Genomic DNA, 14,443 nt, shown 5'->3' on the forward strand with positions numbered 1-14,443 from the left:
ACAGTGGGACTGAGGAGCTAACACAAAAGGAAGACCAGAAAACGAGGCAGCAGGCTAATTCCAAGTTAGAGCTAGGAACAGTAACATACACAGGAGTTGCTTGCCACTTCCCTGGTTTCACCTGCCTGTTTGTACTGAGAAACTCACAGCAATCATGGTCTCACCAAACCTCATTCGTGCTGCCTTCATTCATTATTACAGAGAGAACGGTTGATCTGGCATTTGCACAGTCTTGCTGAGAAAGGTGCAAGCCAAGGATAACAGGGCTGCCTGAGTAAAATTAAATAAGTGTATAAGTCATGTCAAACATCAGAACCAGTTCTGTACACCTGCCCTGGGAAAAAAGTGGCTGCCATCAGGGGCTAGTTTGCCAGCCACAGCTCCATTTTCTGGCACAGAGGATGCCAGCAAGGTAGGGCACGAGACTACGTGGGTGGATGGTTCATTAGGAGAAAGCTGTTCTTGCAGACTCAGGAAGAACTGCATGGCATTAAAAAAAAAAAAAAAAAAAAAACAGCCCACAGCCCAGCACTGTTTTGTGCCTCCTTCCTGTGGTTCTTGTTTTGTATTTTTTACCAGAGGAACCAGAGAGAAGAGGTTGTGCTGCATTAATCTTCCTCGCTCTTCTGTTCTCTTACACTTAAAGGCGGAGACGGACCGAGAAGCAGACCCAGTCCTGAGGATCACAGTTGACATTTATGATTAATGCAGGGGCTTTAATAACTGCTAAAGCAGTGAAGACTGGCAGTCTTGTGACCGTGAGCAGGATCTAGCCTGGCAGTGCTGGAAGAGCTGCAGCCAGTCTGCTGCCTGGAGCAGTCTTCATAGGACCAGCCACCCTTCCAGTGCAGCCGCAGAACACCCTCGCACCCAGATACAAAAATCACAGATTCGTAGAATGGTTGAGGTTGGAAGGGACCTCTGGAGATCTAGTCCAACCCTGCTGCTCAAGCAAGGTCACCTAGAGCACACTCTGGAGGGCACAAGGAAGTGTTGGCAGATAAGGTGTTTATCTTTCAAATGGTTCAGGGGAAACTTTCAAATCTCCCCATGCATGAGCAGCTTAGCCAAAGGCTCGTATGATCGCCACGGCATAACAGCTCCCACCACCCCCTCTCCCCATTTCTGGGGCTCCCTCTGCCAACAGCAAGGCCACACAAAACCTCAGCTGGTTCAAATGCTCTAAGCCTAATAGTTACTGCCTGCACAGCCTCAGTAGTGGCAAGGCTTCTGGACTGGCTGTGTGTTAATGTCTGGTCTGGTTTCAGCAGACTAGTAACTGTGCTCCCCAGATTTCAGCACAAGAGTCACTCTCAGAGAGGCCCTGCCTCAAAGCAGCCACCACTGGAGGTGGACAAGGCAGTCACGAGTCCCTCAGCACTCAGCCAGGACCTCTCCAGCACGGGCAGGAAACAAACACCTAGAAGTCTGCCTGTGGGAAAAGCAATGCTGGGGCCTCTCCAGCCTGAACTGGCACTGCCCTGGCAAGAGATGCTTAAGCAAAATGCTATTTGGCCATCAGTTGTCCATACAGGAAGGCTCCAAAACAGTCAATATCTTTATCTGAAAGACCTGCAGGGATCCCTGATCCTCTGAGGGAAAGAAAGATGCAAGGAATGTGTATTTATAACTGCATGTAACAGTGCAAGAGTTTAGGAGTGTTAATTGATGGTAACCATCCCAAGAAAGGAAAAGACCCTCAAATATCTTATTAGGCCCTGACTGAAAGGAAACTGTGAAGAAAAAAGCAGAATGCAAGGATTAAGATTTCTGTACCAGATAACATTAGTACAGTTCCCTAGACTGACTCCTCTTTCACACAAGTTGAAGAGCATCACCCTATAACTTCTGGGTCCCTTCTATGCCTATGCAAGAAACATGCATTCTGAGCAGCTCCACAATTCCTCCATCTGCCCGTTGCTCGTTTCTTAACGGCACAGTTAGCACATGCATTCATCACTAATTCTGCAGTTTCTGGTAAACTCCACAGCTGAATCAGATGCAATTTTTCTAAGGAGCCCTGCTAACACTTTGCAGCTGGAATTCAGCAATAGTTGAAGTTTACAATTCAGTGCAGTCTGGATTTTGGCAAGTCTCTTTATAATCAGATACCTAAAGGCATCATAAACATACCCACTCCTCTCCAGCACATGCAATCTGTCTAATCTCTGAAGCATCAGAGCAAAGCAACACTTCCAAGAGATACAGCTTTCCAGCTTGAGATGCAGCTTTGGAATGAAAACTGGAAAAGCCTCTTTCTCCCCTCCCCCAGGCAGAAATGCACTCCAATCCCTGTTCCTATGAAGGCTTGGGAACTGTAAAGGTGCTTGTACCTTTTAGACCAGCAAGGTCCCCTATTCACTATATGAACATTGGGTATATCCTCATTTTGTATAGTGGGCTTGATCTTTCCAGAAACCCTTATTCCAGAAGCTATTAAATATTCTGAAATGCCTTCCTAGGAAAGAGTGATTAGCCCAGGCTCACTGCTGACAAGGGAAAGACAGATAGAGCTCTGGAGGTGGAGACTGAAAGGTACAGCTTGCAAAAACCTGGGAGATCAGCCCAGAGAAATAGAGACTGCAAGCAATGGAAAGGGAACAAAGAGATAGAGGTCCACAGAGACACTTGGGCATATGTGGGCATTTGTGAGGGAGTTACGTTTGCGTGTCTCCCTAGCTATTGCCCCTTTGAAAAAATATGTGGCCAAGGGAACAATCTGATTCACTCTGTTATGGCCCCATCGTGCAGGTGGCATTCATGAAGCAACAGCCCAGAGGACACATCTGCCCCTGTTACTGCACCAGCAATGCTGTGTATATGCAGCACGATCAGGCCAGTGTGCCCAGGTGCCAAGCACCAATGGAAGCAGCCTCAGCTGTAGGAGTGCCAAGTACCTACAGCTCCCATAACATCACAGGCCCTGGGCCCGCAGGTGCTCTGCGTCATTGCTGAATCAGGTATCTCTGGGGAGGGCTGTCCAGAGAAAAATTAGATGCTGGGATGCTAGCTGGAAACAGACTTGGAATACAGGCAGCCTCAGATACAGCTCAGACAGAGCCCCAGATACAAGCACTTCCACATAGGGAAGGGAGGCAGATCCAGAGGCACATCCACCCACCTTTGTGCTGGCACATCCAAGCAGAGCTCGCTGGGTGACTTCACAGCACCTGCATACTCATCCTGTAGGTCAGGTGCATTTGTGCAGCACAAACAGCCCCTTAAAGCCCTTCCTCATTGCACTGGAGCCTCTGCAAAAAAAAAAGTCCCAGGCTTTAAGATAGGTTCTCCAATATCTCACAAGGACTCCAAAATCATCCAACCTGCAACACCTTTATAGGATACTGTGCTCATCACCACGATCCTCTGCGGAAACACTAGCCTTGCAGTGATCACAGCTATGCCTCTTCCAGCCCCCTTTCTGGGTAAAGCTCCAAGCTCTCTGCAGAGATGGGCAGTCAGCAAGCGCTCAATGCTGCAGCAGCAATAAACACAGAAGATGGACATGCTGCATTCTCTCCCCTTTGGGAAGGTTTTGCTTCAGTTCTCAATTTCAGCTAGCAAGGGCTGTCACTTGGACCAAAGCTATCCTTTTATTTAGGGGAAGAGGTGAGCAATGAGCAGACCTGGTTTGTCTGGAAGCCTGGGAACGGCAGAATAAGGCACTTCGGGTGTTTCACAGGGCCCTCATCCTGCTTGTTCTTCCCTGCCCTTTGCTCTAAGATTCCCTGGGATGCACACGTACACTGCATGACACAGTGCAGAGACACACGGGCTGGAGTGTGCACTGGCTATGATCCAACCACACTAGCGTAGCAACACTGCCAGTACCAGCGAGTGCAGGGGGAAAGCTTGGTTTGCTGCCTGAGCTGAGGGGAGCGCTCTGCTTCCACCATCCGAGACGCTCTGCTGTCTCAGACTGGGCTCTCTGTTTAGCACTGCCTTGTGCTGCATAGATGCATCTTTGCAGGTCCAAGCTACAACTGAATTTATGAGAATTGGAGGATGAGAATCAGGCGGCAGTACCTCTATCTACCAGGATCAAACTTGCTGTTTACTGTCTGCATACAGAAGCAGCACCAGCTCACAGCACAGGGCACATGGCAGAAGAACCAGAGTCTTCTTTTCAACTCACTATCACAAAAACATTTGTGCTTTCCTATCCAAGAGGCACATTGACTACTCCCCCAAAACACACTGCACAAGCCATAAACAACCGTCCCAATGATCTGCCACACAAATAAGGTACAAGGCCCATGTGACCGCTACCGAATGCCTTGTCTGCAGCTCTGTAAGAGATGCCAGGAGAAGAGGACACTCAAAACTGAAGGTACAAACAAAATAAACTAAAGATCCAAAGCAACATAGATACCTTGTAAGCAAGCTTAAACTAGATCTCTTCTGCAGGAGGCTGGTGATAGAGTTAAACAAGCTCTGTGCCCAACTCAAAACAAGCTTAATTTTTCAAAGTGAGAAGCTTCTTGACAGTTTCTCTCATCAAAACAAAACTAGTCCCAGTATTGCATCTCTCTACTTGAAAACACATCCAGAGGGACTGTGGAGAGTGATTCACACCCACACCTGCTACAGGAAACCGTTTGCACTCACAAGTGTAACAAGCCAACACTGATTCACCCACATAATTACAGGCAGACACTGATTCACAGCTACGGCAACTGCAGACAGACTGACTCACAATCAAAGCAACTGCAGACAGACTCAAGCTCACAAGCACAACTGGAAATACAACAGTGCTGGCAATACTCACAGTCTGCAATCACAATTTGGGCATACGCAAAGCCCTGGAAATCTATCTAGCACCCTGACCATGCGAATTCAGCTAGCCAGCCCTGCACATTTTTTTGATGCTCTTGACCTTCACCCCCATAGCTATGTTTCCTTTGCTGACGGAACAATATCTACAATTCAACAGTAATTCCTTCCCAGACCTTGTGTTTCCAAAGCACTATTATTAAAGCCAGAACAAGAACAGTAATGTACGATGCGTATTCAGACGTGCAATGCATGTATGCACAGTACATACACTGAAGAATGACACCATATGTATGTTCACTTTGATACCATGTATATGTGCACTGACTGTGCTAACTTAGTGTTTCCTGAACGTAAGCAAATGCAAGCCAAGTATAATACATTTAGCCCAGGGGCGAAGGAGAAGGCAAAAGACTCACCACTGGGCAAAAGCTTGAAAGGCAGTATTATTTACTACACTCTCCGGCTGGGTATGTAATTACGTTAGCATTCAGCCTGGGTATTGTGCTACTTTTTGTAAACAGTTGGCAGGAATACTCCTACTGAGATGCGAGGGGCTGGGCTTCTCTAGTGCTGAGAGAGAGAAAACTGAGGAGGATAAGGTCCTCTTAGAGAACAAGAAACTGGAGAAAAAGAACGGATTAAGCAGGAAAAGAGGAAGGAGAAGGTGAATGGGAAATGGGACAGGTGGCAACCTACAGAAAAAAGAGGAAAAAAAGAGAAGGAACAGAAAGAGGAAAGCTGCATGATGCAGACTTACAAAAAACCCCACCACCCTCCAGAAACAAAGGCAGCAATCTCCCAGCACTGAGCTGGTCTCACAGCAGTGCAGAGAATGCATCTGTGCATACCCACGCACCGAGCTCCTTGTGCACTACGAACCCAGAACAGATTCTGGGGAAAGGATGCAGCCTCCAGGGAAGCATATGTGGCAGGACCCAGGTGCAGTCACTATCCCTCCAGCTGCTCCAATTTCTCTTGGAAAAAAGCAGGGGTGTAGGGCTCGCACTCTCCTGCCTCTATGCATGGCTGTGCATGCATGTTGAAGGGACCCAAACACCACAGGGACAGCTGGAAGGGCAGGCAAGCAAACAAACTCTGCCACAATAGCTGCATCACCTCAAAACAGTCCAAGATCCATTATTCGTCCCTTAACTTTGTCTTTACCCTGGAGAATAACAGAGAGAACTAGCCTGAACCACACCTAGCATCTAGTTGTGGGCTGGATCTGCCTTACCACCTGTTATATTTCTTCTTCATACTCCCCATATGGAAATAAGATGACCCAGAGGTTAGGGAACAAGCCTGCTCTTTCGCCACTATAAAGATGACTGAGGAGAGCAGTGACTCAGAGCTGCTCCTGCCAGCTGGCCCATGAGAACAGAAGTCTCACCAGAGGGTCCCTGTTTCTGCCTGAGGATGCTGCTGCATTTGCAGCCAGCCAGCAGATTCAGAGGAGAGACTAAGAATGCAACTGGCCATGGAAATGAACTATTTGTTCAATTATACTTCTATCGTCCAGACAAGAACTGCTCTGGCAGAAGACAGAACAAGGAACAATGGATAAATATTGCAGTAGGGACTATCTAATGCTTAATTGCATTATCCTACTTCTTTTAAAAGATCCATATCATAGTCCTAGTAACTCCAGGGAGGGGGAGCATCTGGAGCCCTTTTCTCCTTCCTCTCTTCCCAGCTTCAGAGCTTGTAGCTCTGGAAAAGCCCTTTGGGAGGGAAAGGAAATGGGGGGTTCCCTCCCAACTCAGTATCAGGCCTGGCTGCAGGATTCAGGGGGGAAATACGACTTTGCTTTACTACACTGCTCTCCCCTCTAAACCTTTCTCCTATATTTGTAATCCTGCTCTAGGAACTGGGGTCAGCAATCACTCTTGTCCAGGTATTTTCCATCACAGCCTCTTACACCTCTTCCTGTTCCTTAGCCTCCTGCCACCATCGCACAGGCTGCGAGACCAGGTAACCTCCAGGGCTGCCCGGGCGCCTGCCCTGGGGGCTGCCCCCTTCCCAGCGGGGGGACCCTGGCACTGGGGCAGCCCGCTGTGCCCCGGCGCAGGGGCTCGGCAGCGCGGCCGCCCCTGCAGGTGGGGGCCCGCTGGGGGTGCAAGCGGGAGAGCCCCCGCGCGCGCCCGGGCGGCGGTGGCCCCACGCCCCCCTATTGTTCCCCGCCCCGCAGACAATAGCCGAGCCGAGGGCGGCAGCCCCCGGCAGCCTGATGCCCGCCGGGGGTCCGCACGGCCCCTCGCAGCCCCCATTGCCCACCCCGCCGGGGCCGTTCCCGCAACTCGCGCCGCTCCCCCTCCCCGCGCCGCAGCCGGGGAGCGCCCGGGGGGAGGAGGGACTCGAACCCGCGCCCGCCGCGCCCCGCGCTCACTCACCGCTGCCCCAGCGGGGGCGGCCGCGGGGCTGCGCGCTCCGCTCCGCACCGGGGGCTGCGCGCCCCGAGCCCGCCGCCGGGCCGGGCTGCCAGCCGCCGCCTGCGCGCTCCTCCGGCCGCGGCGCGGAGTGAGGGAGGGGAGCAGCTTCCCCCCGCCTTCCTCCTCCCTCCTCCTCCTCCCCCCCGCCCCGCGCTCCGGAGGAGGGTTTAACCGCCCGCCTTGTGCGGAGCTGCCTCCCCGCAGCGCGGGCTGCGGGCGCGGGGCGCTGCCGCCGCCGGCCCGAGCACGACGCGGCCGCGGCGGCTCCCGACATCTACCTGTTGCAGGGGGAAGCTCCCCGAGACGCAGGGGCTCAGTCGGGGGCTGCCTTGCTCCAAAAGCAGCGCTGCACCCCGGGCCAGCCAGGAGACCTCGCTGCGGAGCGGGCTGCACGGTCTGGCCAAAGACCGGGCTGCAAAGTTTGGCCCGTAACTTGCGATTGCCGAGGTCTGTGTTGCAATAAAACAGCACACAGAAAGATGCAGGAGGAGGGAGGAGGAAGAGAGGTTAACACATAGCAAGGGATAGGCAGCGAAAATAAGGACCGTTCAGCATGGCAGTGTGGGGATCCCAAAGGAAAGGTAATACAAGCCGTGCTGGCTAGAGCTGTCTGGGCTGGGAAGGTTTTGCCAAGGCAGAGCGGTGGTGAGCTGGGAAGACAAAAGCTGACAGCAAGGCACACAAAATATACTGTCCCTGCAGAGCTCTCCTTGCGAAACATGCACTGTGAGACTCAGCCGCAGCTGTGACTCCACACTACATATTGTTCCTCCATAACTGAGGAGCTGGGATAAAAGGACCATAATTCCAACCACCTCTGACCATCTCAAAAATACCTCTAAAACACCCTTGCTTTTGAGTACTTAAAAATAGCATGCAGGCACACTTCAGGGGGTCTGAAGGAGAGAGACAAGAAGGTTAAATCTAGTCCAACTATTCGTTCTCTCCCTTTTGGTATCTGAAACATGAGCCAGTTCTTGCTTCTAGGAGAAGGTTAAAGTAGTGACTGCCCCACCTTATCCCTGTGGATCTACATCATCCCAGCTGTTATGAGACAGGAATATTCATCATTACTTGTTCCTGGACAGTAGAAAACAGGATCTCTTTCAAAGCAAAATTTCAATGGTTTATGTTCCCAGCATGGCCTTTGCTAATCCACGTATCCAGAATTACTTCCTGTTAGCAGCTGTTCAAACACCAGGGAAGTTCTGCTTTCCTCTACTAGATAGAGGCCACAGGCAAGAGCTGATGAGTCTCACCACACAGATCAAGACCAACATTACCAGCAAGGACTAAGCTTGGACCAACACAGTGCCACCATAATCAAATCCAACAAGCTCTTGGATCAGAGAAGGGAGAATCTCCAATGTTGTTACAAGGCTCGAGTCTCATTACAGGTGCCTTCTGGCTATCACAAACCATAAGTGGTTGAGATGAGTTTCTCCAGCCCTCACCACTGCATCCAGCCCTAGCCGAAGAAGCTGAAACACCCAGAGGATGGCAGTAGTAAAATCATATGATCTTAGGAAAATCCAGGGGCTGGAAGAGGATCTCAGGAGATAGTTAGTCCAACCTCCTACTCAAAGCAGGGTCAGCCAGAAAAGGCCTGACAAGCACTGCAAGTTGGCCGTATTTATTCACACTGAATTTCTGCTTGTTTCTAAGTTTCTTTGAAGGCACCTGTCCTTCCTTTCCTGATATATACTTAGTGAGCATGAGGGCAGTAGGAAAGGAATAGTGGAGAGCTCAGAGGGAGTCCCAGGGCAGTCACTCACTCTGCTAAAACCCCCAGCTTTGGTCCACTGCTTTTCTTGTGGGAAGTAGCACTCTATCAGATATCATCAAGATGACCATGCACAGAGATGCAAAACCTCCAAGATCCCTAGATGCAGATGAGGTAAGTGGATGTGCACACTGCAGCCTCCTTCCTCTGTGCCACCCCTCCAGATGCACTGGATCCACCAGGTCACATCAGAGCACTCAGACCTCTGGCAAAGCAGGTGCTTGTGCCTCATAGCAAGGCCTGCTTCTAGCTAGCCAAAGAGTAATAGCCAAAATTCCTGCCAGCCAAATCCCAGTCATCTTCCCTCCTAGATTGCAGAGGCTGCCCCAGCAGACTCTGAAGCTTCACTTGAGCTCTGCCCCTTTCGGTTTGGCCACAACACTGAAGGTTGTCTGGCTCCCTCTGCCAGATAGTACTGCAAGAGCAGCAAGGGAGACTTGGGTACTATGCCAGCACCAGGAGGACAGTGTCTGAGAGATCTTCCCTTGCCCTAGTGAGCAGAAAAAGCCAACTGACTTTTAAGGGAGGCAAATATTCCTGGTGTCTGGGTGCTTTACCATGACACAGTCAATAAAAGCACAAGGACTATTCAGCAGTAGTACAGCCTGGCTGCTAACAAGAGGGGATGCAGTCAGTGGAGAGAAACTCTGGCCAGGGATAGAGGCATTATCTACCTCAGGAAGTCCAGCTTTCGAGCAACCTTTTCAGAGGGGAGGATGTGTTACTGATAGCTAGCAAAAGCTAGCTGTAATTGTCTTGATCTCTACCTTCTCTGGAGGGAAAGGTAACCCTCCACAAGTGCGACAGTCCCTTTGGATACATCCATCAGTTTAGGAGGCATAAAAACATCTCACGAAACCTGTAAGAAATTATCTTTTAATGCATTCCTCTGGCATAAGGCTTTTTATTTCTTAAAATATGTAACCTCCCATCCTGCTTCCTCCCTCCCCCTCCTTTACTTACTGGAACACCCACCTGAACTCTGGCACATGCCAGGGGGAGATGGCTTTGAGGCAGAACACTTCTTAATGATGACCAAGGCTTAGCTTTAAGGCTGTCACCCTACAACCAAAGGGTAATCTCTCAAAATGGAAGTACAGCAGCCCAGGAATGTCTTGCTAGTAATTAGCTATGCCTCTCCCTCCCACCACCCTGCTCAGGCAGCCAGAGTACAAGCAAGCTTCATTTTGGGGTCATGCTGCAGGTACCCTTGAACAGGATGGGACCGTAAATTTAATAATTCCTCATCTAGCAAGAGATTTAGACAGGATATTCCTTTCCACAGGTGCCAGCCGGAGCGATGGCTCCGGGAGATGCCGCACTGCTCCGACATGCCTGGCTCTTTGGAGAGCAGCCCACGCCAGCCCCTGCTGATGCCACCCCGCGCGGCACCCTGGGGAGGCAGCAGCGTGACGCTGCCGAAGCGGCCGGGCGGCAGGAGCAGCAGCATGCCGAGGGCGATGCACCCAGTGCCGCGCGGCCCCCGAGGCGCTGCCCCCGCTCCAGCGGGGCCTGGGGCTCCCGGGCACCGGGGCTGCAGCGGAGGGAGGGCAGCACGCCCGGGCAGAGGTCCTGGCTCGCAGGCGCCCGCCGCGGCACGGGCAGAGCGGGGGCCCGTTCCCGCACGCAACTCAACCCCTGCGGGGGGAGCGCGCCAGCCGCCTGTGCCACCCGCCCGCTGCTCCGGCGGCCTCGCGGGGGCTCGGCGGAGACGGCTGCTGCCTGGTGCTTTATTAGCCCGTCTCCATGGCAACTCGCCTACAGCGTAACTTGGAGAGACCCCCACCTTGCTGCGGCCATAAATCAGCCGCCTGCCCGCGGCCACGGCCCGAGCCGGAGCGGCTCCTCACCCTCTGTCACCAGGGGCCCCGTGGCCACCGGACCCGTCCTGCGCGGGGGCCACCTCTGCTCCAGGGGAGTCTAGCAGCAACCCGGAGAAACAGCCCCCAAACCTGCTGGCTTCCCCGCGGAGGTGGAGCTGCCCGCGCCGTCCGGCACTCTTCCTCCTTCGGGCAGGGAGCCGCGGCCTGGCGTCAGACAGGGTGCAGGCACCGCCACCCTGGCCCGGAGCGAGGGGCCCTGCTGCTCCCGGCCCCCCGTGCGCAGGGGCGGCGGGATGCCCGTCAGTGCCGGAGCAGGGCCAGCACACGCATTGTGGGGCTGAGACAGGCGGCAGCATCGCCCTGGCTGCAGCGAGGGCAAACCAACCCTCCCAGGCCATCACAGGACCTCAGAGCCTGCAGGGAGGGGACAGAGACACACCTAAAACCCCTTGCTTCCAGAAGGGGCCTCAGAGCAACCTTTCCCCTAGCACAGAGCAAGGACAAGGCTCCCCTTCAAAGTACTCTCTGCTCAGGACTGTCCTTTGGAGACCCACTTCACCTGTAAACCAACGGGTTGACACCAACTTGCACGTTTTGGGTGTGGGGGGTGGCACTGGGAAGGGGCTTTGGGACACATTGCTTTTTTCTCTCAAACACATGAAAATGCATGCTCATTGCTGAAACTCTCCAGCCCTAAACCACACACTTGGTAGAAATGGAGAGCGCTTTTACTTTGCAGCCCATAATACACACTGCTTTGCCATAGCAGCCATACTGCCAATTGCAGGAACTCCCCTGCACATTTCAAGACTTCTTAATATTTGGGGCTAAATTTCACAAACTCAGATACACAGAGGTGACCCTCACTACTGCAGAAGCCTGAAAAAGTGTGCAAGAAAGGATGCGTTACCTGGTAATGATCAGGGGATTGCAGATCTGGGTTGAAGGAGAGTAGCTAAGGCACAGGAGGCAAGGGGCTCACTGAAATTGCAGAGCAAATCCATGACAAAACACACCTCAAGGCTAGTATGCATTAGTACAAAAGATCATTTTTCCTCACCTTTCTTCATTCCCTGAAAGGTACTGATCTGCACGAATAATCCCAAGGAATATTTGGGGCTCAACACTGTTTATACATAGCATCACATGATCCATACTGTTTGAAATGGACTCCAATATATTTGGGGTTTCACCTATAGCTTAGCTATGCCCAAGGAAATCTAGGAGTGGCTATTGGGATGGCAAAATATCCCCCAATTATATACACACAGCATATGTATGCACTCAAACAACTCTAAGAGCTAAAAGTCTTTTTACAGGACATTGCTGAGCTCCTGTGTCCCAGCACATCTTGGCAGAGCAAACAGCTGGAGTCTTGTTTCTGTGACAAAGCATGGCAGTCCACATCTCTAGTAGCAAACTCCAACTACAGAGAAATACCAGAGCTCTTTATGAGCAGGGCTAGTTCACTATCTTGAATTCCAAAAACCTACAAGCTACCAGTGGAACAAATTCATAAAAAACACAAACCACACTCCTTCTCCAAATGCTGTTTTCAGTCAGTGGAAAGGAAAACCTGGTGTTTCATCACAGCTCAATACACTGAGCTCAGTTTGTAGCTGGACACCAAGCAGCAGCCAGCCACCTGTCCCAAAGACACTGCTGAGCTATGACTGTGAAGGCTATCAGGGGAATAAATCCCCAGGAAAGCATGAACTCTGGTATACTCAGGAACCTACCAGATTTGGAGAACATAGGGGCTTTTCTGGCTGTACTTCCATGGAAACAGCAAATTTAAGATCCTCTCCAAGCACAAAAGCCAGCTACACAGTATGGTTGCAACCAGGGCCTGCCAATAGGAGAGCAGAAGTGTCCTAAGGACATCAGCTGAATCAGGAGTGAACATGCTACTTTCACAAGGGCTCTAAATGCCACCACATCACCTGTGCTATGGTCCCTGAAAGGATATCTTGCCACATTTGGTAAACTTCACAAGGACAAGGGGAGGCAGCGGGACAGCAGACTGCCTAACACTTAGTGAGTCTCATTAGCTGAAACAAAACAGCAGAGAGTCAGGTAATAAGAGCTCTTCATGACATTGAGGTGAGCAGTGGAAGTAGGAGATGGGGCACTCCAGTCTCCAGCTCCTGGAGGCAGCTATGTGGCAAGCACAGGGCAGAGCAGTTAATGAAAGGAGGCATGGCATGGAAATGGCTCATTTGCAAGCCCTGTCCTGGAGCACGATAGAGGGCCAGAAAAGGGGCAGTTCAAAGCATGCTCAAAGATCATCTCCTGGTCACTTAAACAGCTTCTCCTGCACTTACACCATCCAGTGTCAGGACTGGACATCTCCTTAAGGACTGGTTTACCAGTTACCCTCCATCCCCTAACTGCATTGCAATTGATTGTAAGCCCATTTTCAGAAACACCTTCAGCCACATGTGCACATCTATGTTGAAAACCACCAAAATAGGGCTGACCAAGGCTGAAATAAGCCTGGTGTGCTCCAAGAACTGGGTCCTGTCGGTCACAGTTCCCTTCATGTCCCTTTACCATGACCCCTCTACAAACCTGCCAAACCCAAAGACTGACCTTGAAGCTGCAGGTCTCAGGGCAGGCAGCACTCTGATCCTCCCTGGTAGTTGCAATAGGATGCTCCAAAGCCATGTACAACTGCATCACTAATAGGCTATGTTCTCCCTGAGCCTGCCTGCTTCAGGAGGAGGTGGGGTTTTCTTTTTGTGTGTGGGGGGAGGTGGGGGAGAGGGGAGAGCACAAAGGCGAGATGTGCATTTGCTGATGGGAGGCGCATGGCAGAGCAGAGTGGCTATGCACAGGAGGAAGAGCTGCAGGGCAATGAAACAGGCAGATGTCATGCTGCTGCTGTTGGCTGCCTGGTAGTGGCTGTGGAGTCTCAGGGAGCAGACAGGCCCAAAGCCACAAGGGAAACTGAGCCAGGGAATCAAAGCACAAATAAGACAAGAAGTGGGATGCAGTAACTGCTCCAGAGTAGTAGTACTTGGAGATCAGGCCAGCCCACATGGCCTAGAGCAGCCCTGAGGGCACTAGACCACAGAAGATAACCACTTCTGCTCAGCCCCATGCCCCAAACATAGATGCTGCTCCCACCTTCCGCTGCCCACCACTTCACAACAGCACCTTTGCCTAAGCCTTCACCTTCCCACACCAGCTGAAAGTATCAGAACTAAACAGTTCTGCACTGACTTGGTCAAATCCCTACCAAACATTCAGGGTAATCATTTATTTCACCCAACCCCTCCCAGTCCTTGACTATTCAGAGGACTTCAAGGGAAAGGACAGTCTGAATCAAAGTTCCAGCTCTGAATTACTCCCCACCCCCAGTTGTGATACACATTAGAGATAGGTCTGGATCTAGATCTAGGCTGTTAGAAGGACCAGCTACTGCATCCAAGCAGTGAACTATGCAGGATTTACCCATGCAAGCTTTGCTTTACTTTGTTATCCTCTCCCCTCTCCTATGCATCCAGTGGGAACAAAGTTAGCAGGATCCATTCTGCTCCTCTCAGCCTGGACAGCCCAACCTTAGGCAGGAAAGTACCTCTTGTCTGGAAACTGCTGTGCACATCACCTTCTTGATTTGTAATTAGTGG

General features: G+C 51.6%; 1 protein-coding gene across 2 annotated transcripts in view; it reads right to left on the reverse strand.

The window, feature by feature from the left end:
* Positions 1-7,203, reverse strand: part of GABRA3 (gamma-aminobutyric acid type A receptor subunit alpha3) — a 77,787-nt gene extending 70,584 nt beyond the window's left edge. The window contains exon 1 of one of the 2 annotated variants that reach the window (XM_062584529.1): positions 7,167-7,203. The gene's annotated coding sequence lies outside the window, so the exon portion shown is untranslated. Of the gene's footprint in view, positions 1-3,121; positions 3,229-7,166 lie in introns of those variants that run through there. The other variant, XM_062584531.1, reaches the window with a different exon arrangement.
* Positions 7,204-14,443: the final 7,240 nt, after the last annotated feature.

This window comes from Rhea pennata, chromosome 11 (assembly GCF_028389875.1).
Source record: "Rhea pennata isolate bPtePen1 chromosome 11, bPtePen1.pri, whole genome shotgun sequence".
Lineage (NCBI taxonomy): Eukaryota > Metazoa > Chordata > Aves > Rheiformes > Rheidae > Rhea > Rhea pennata.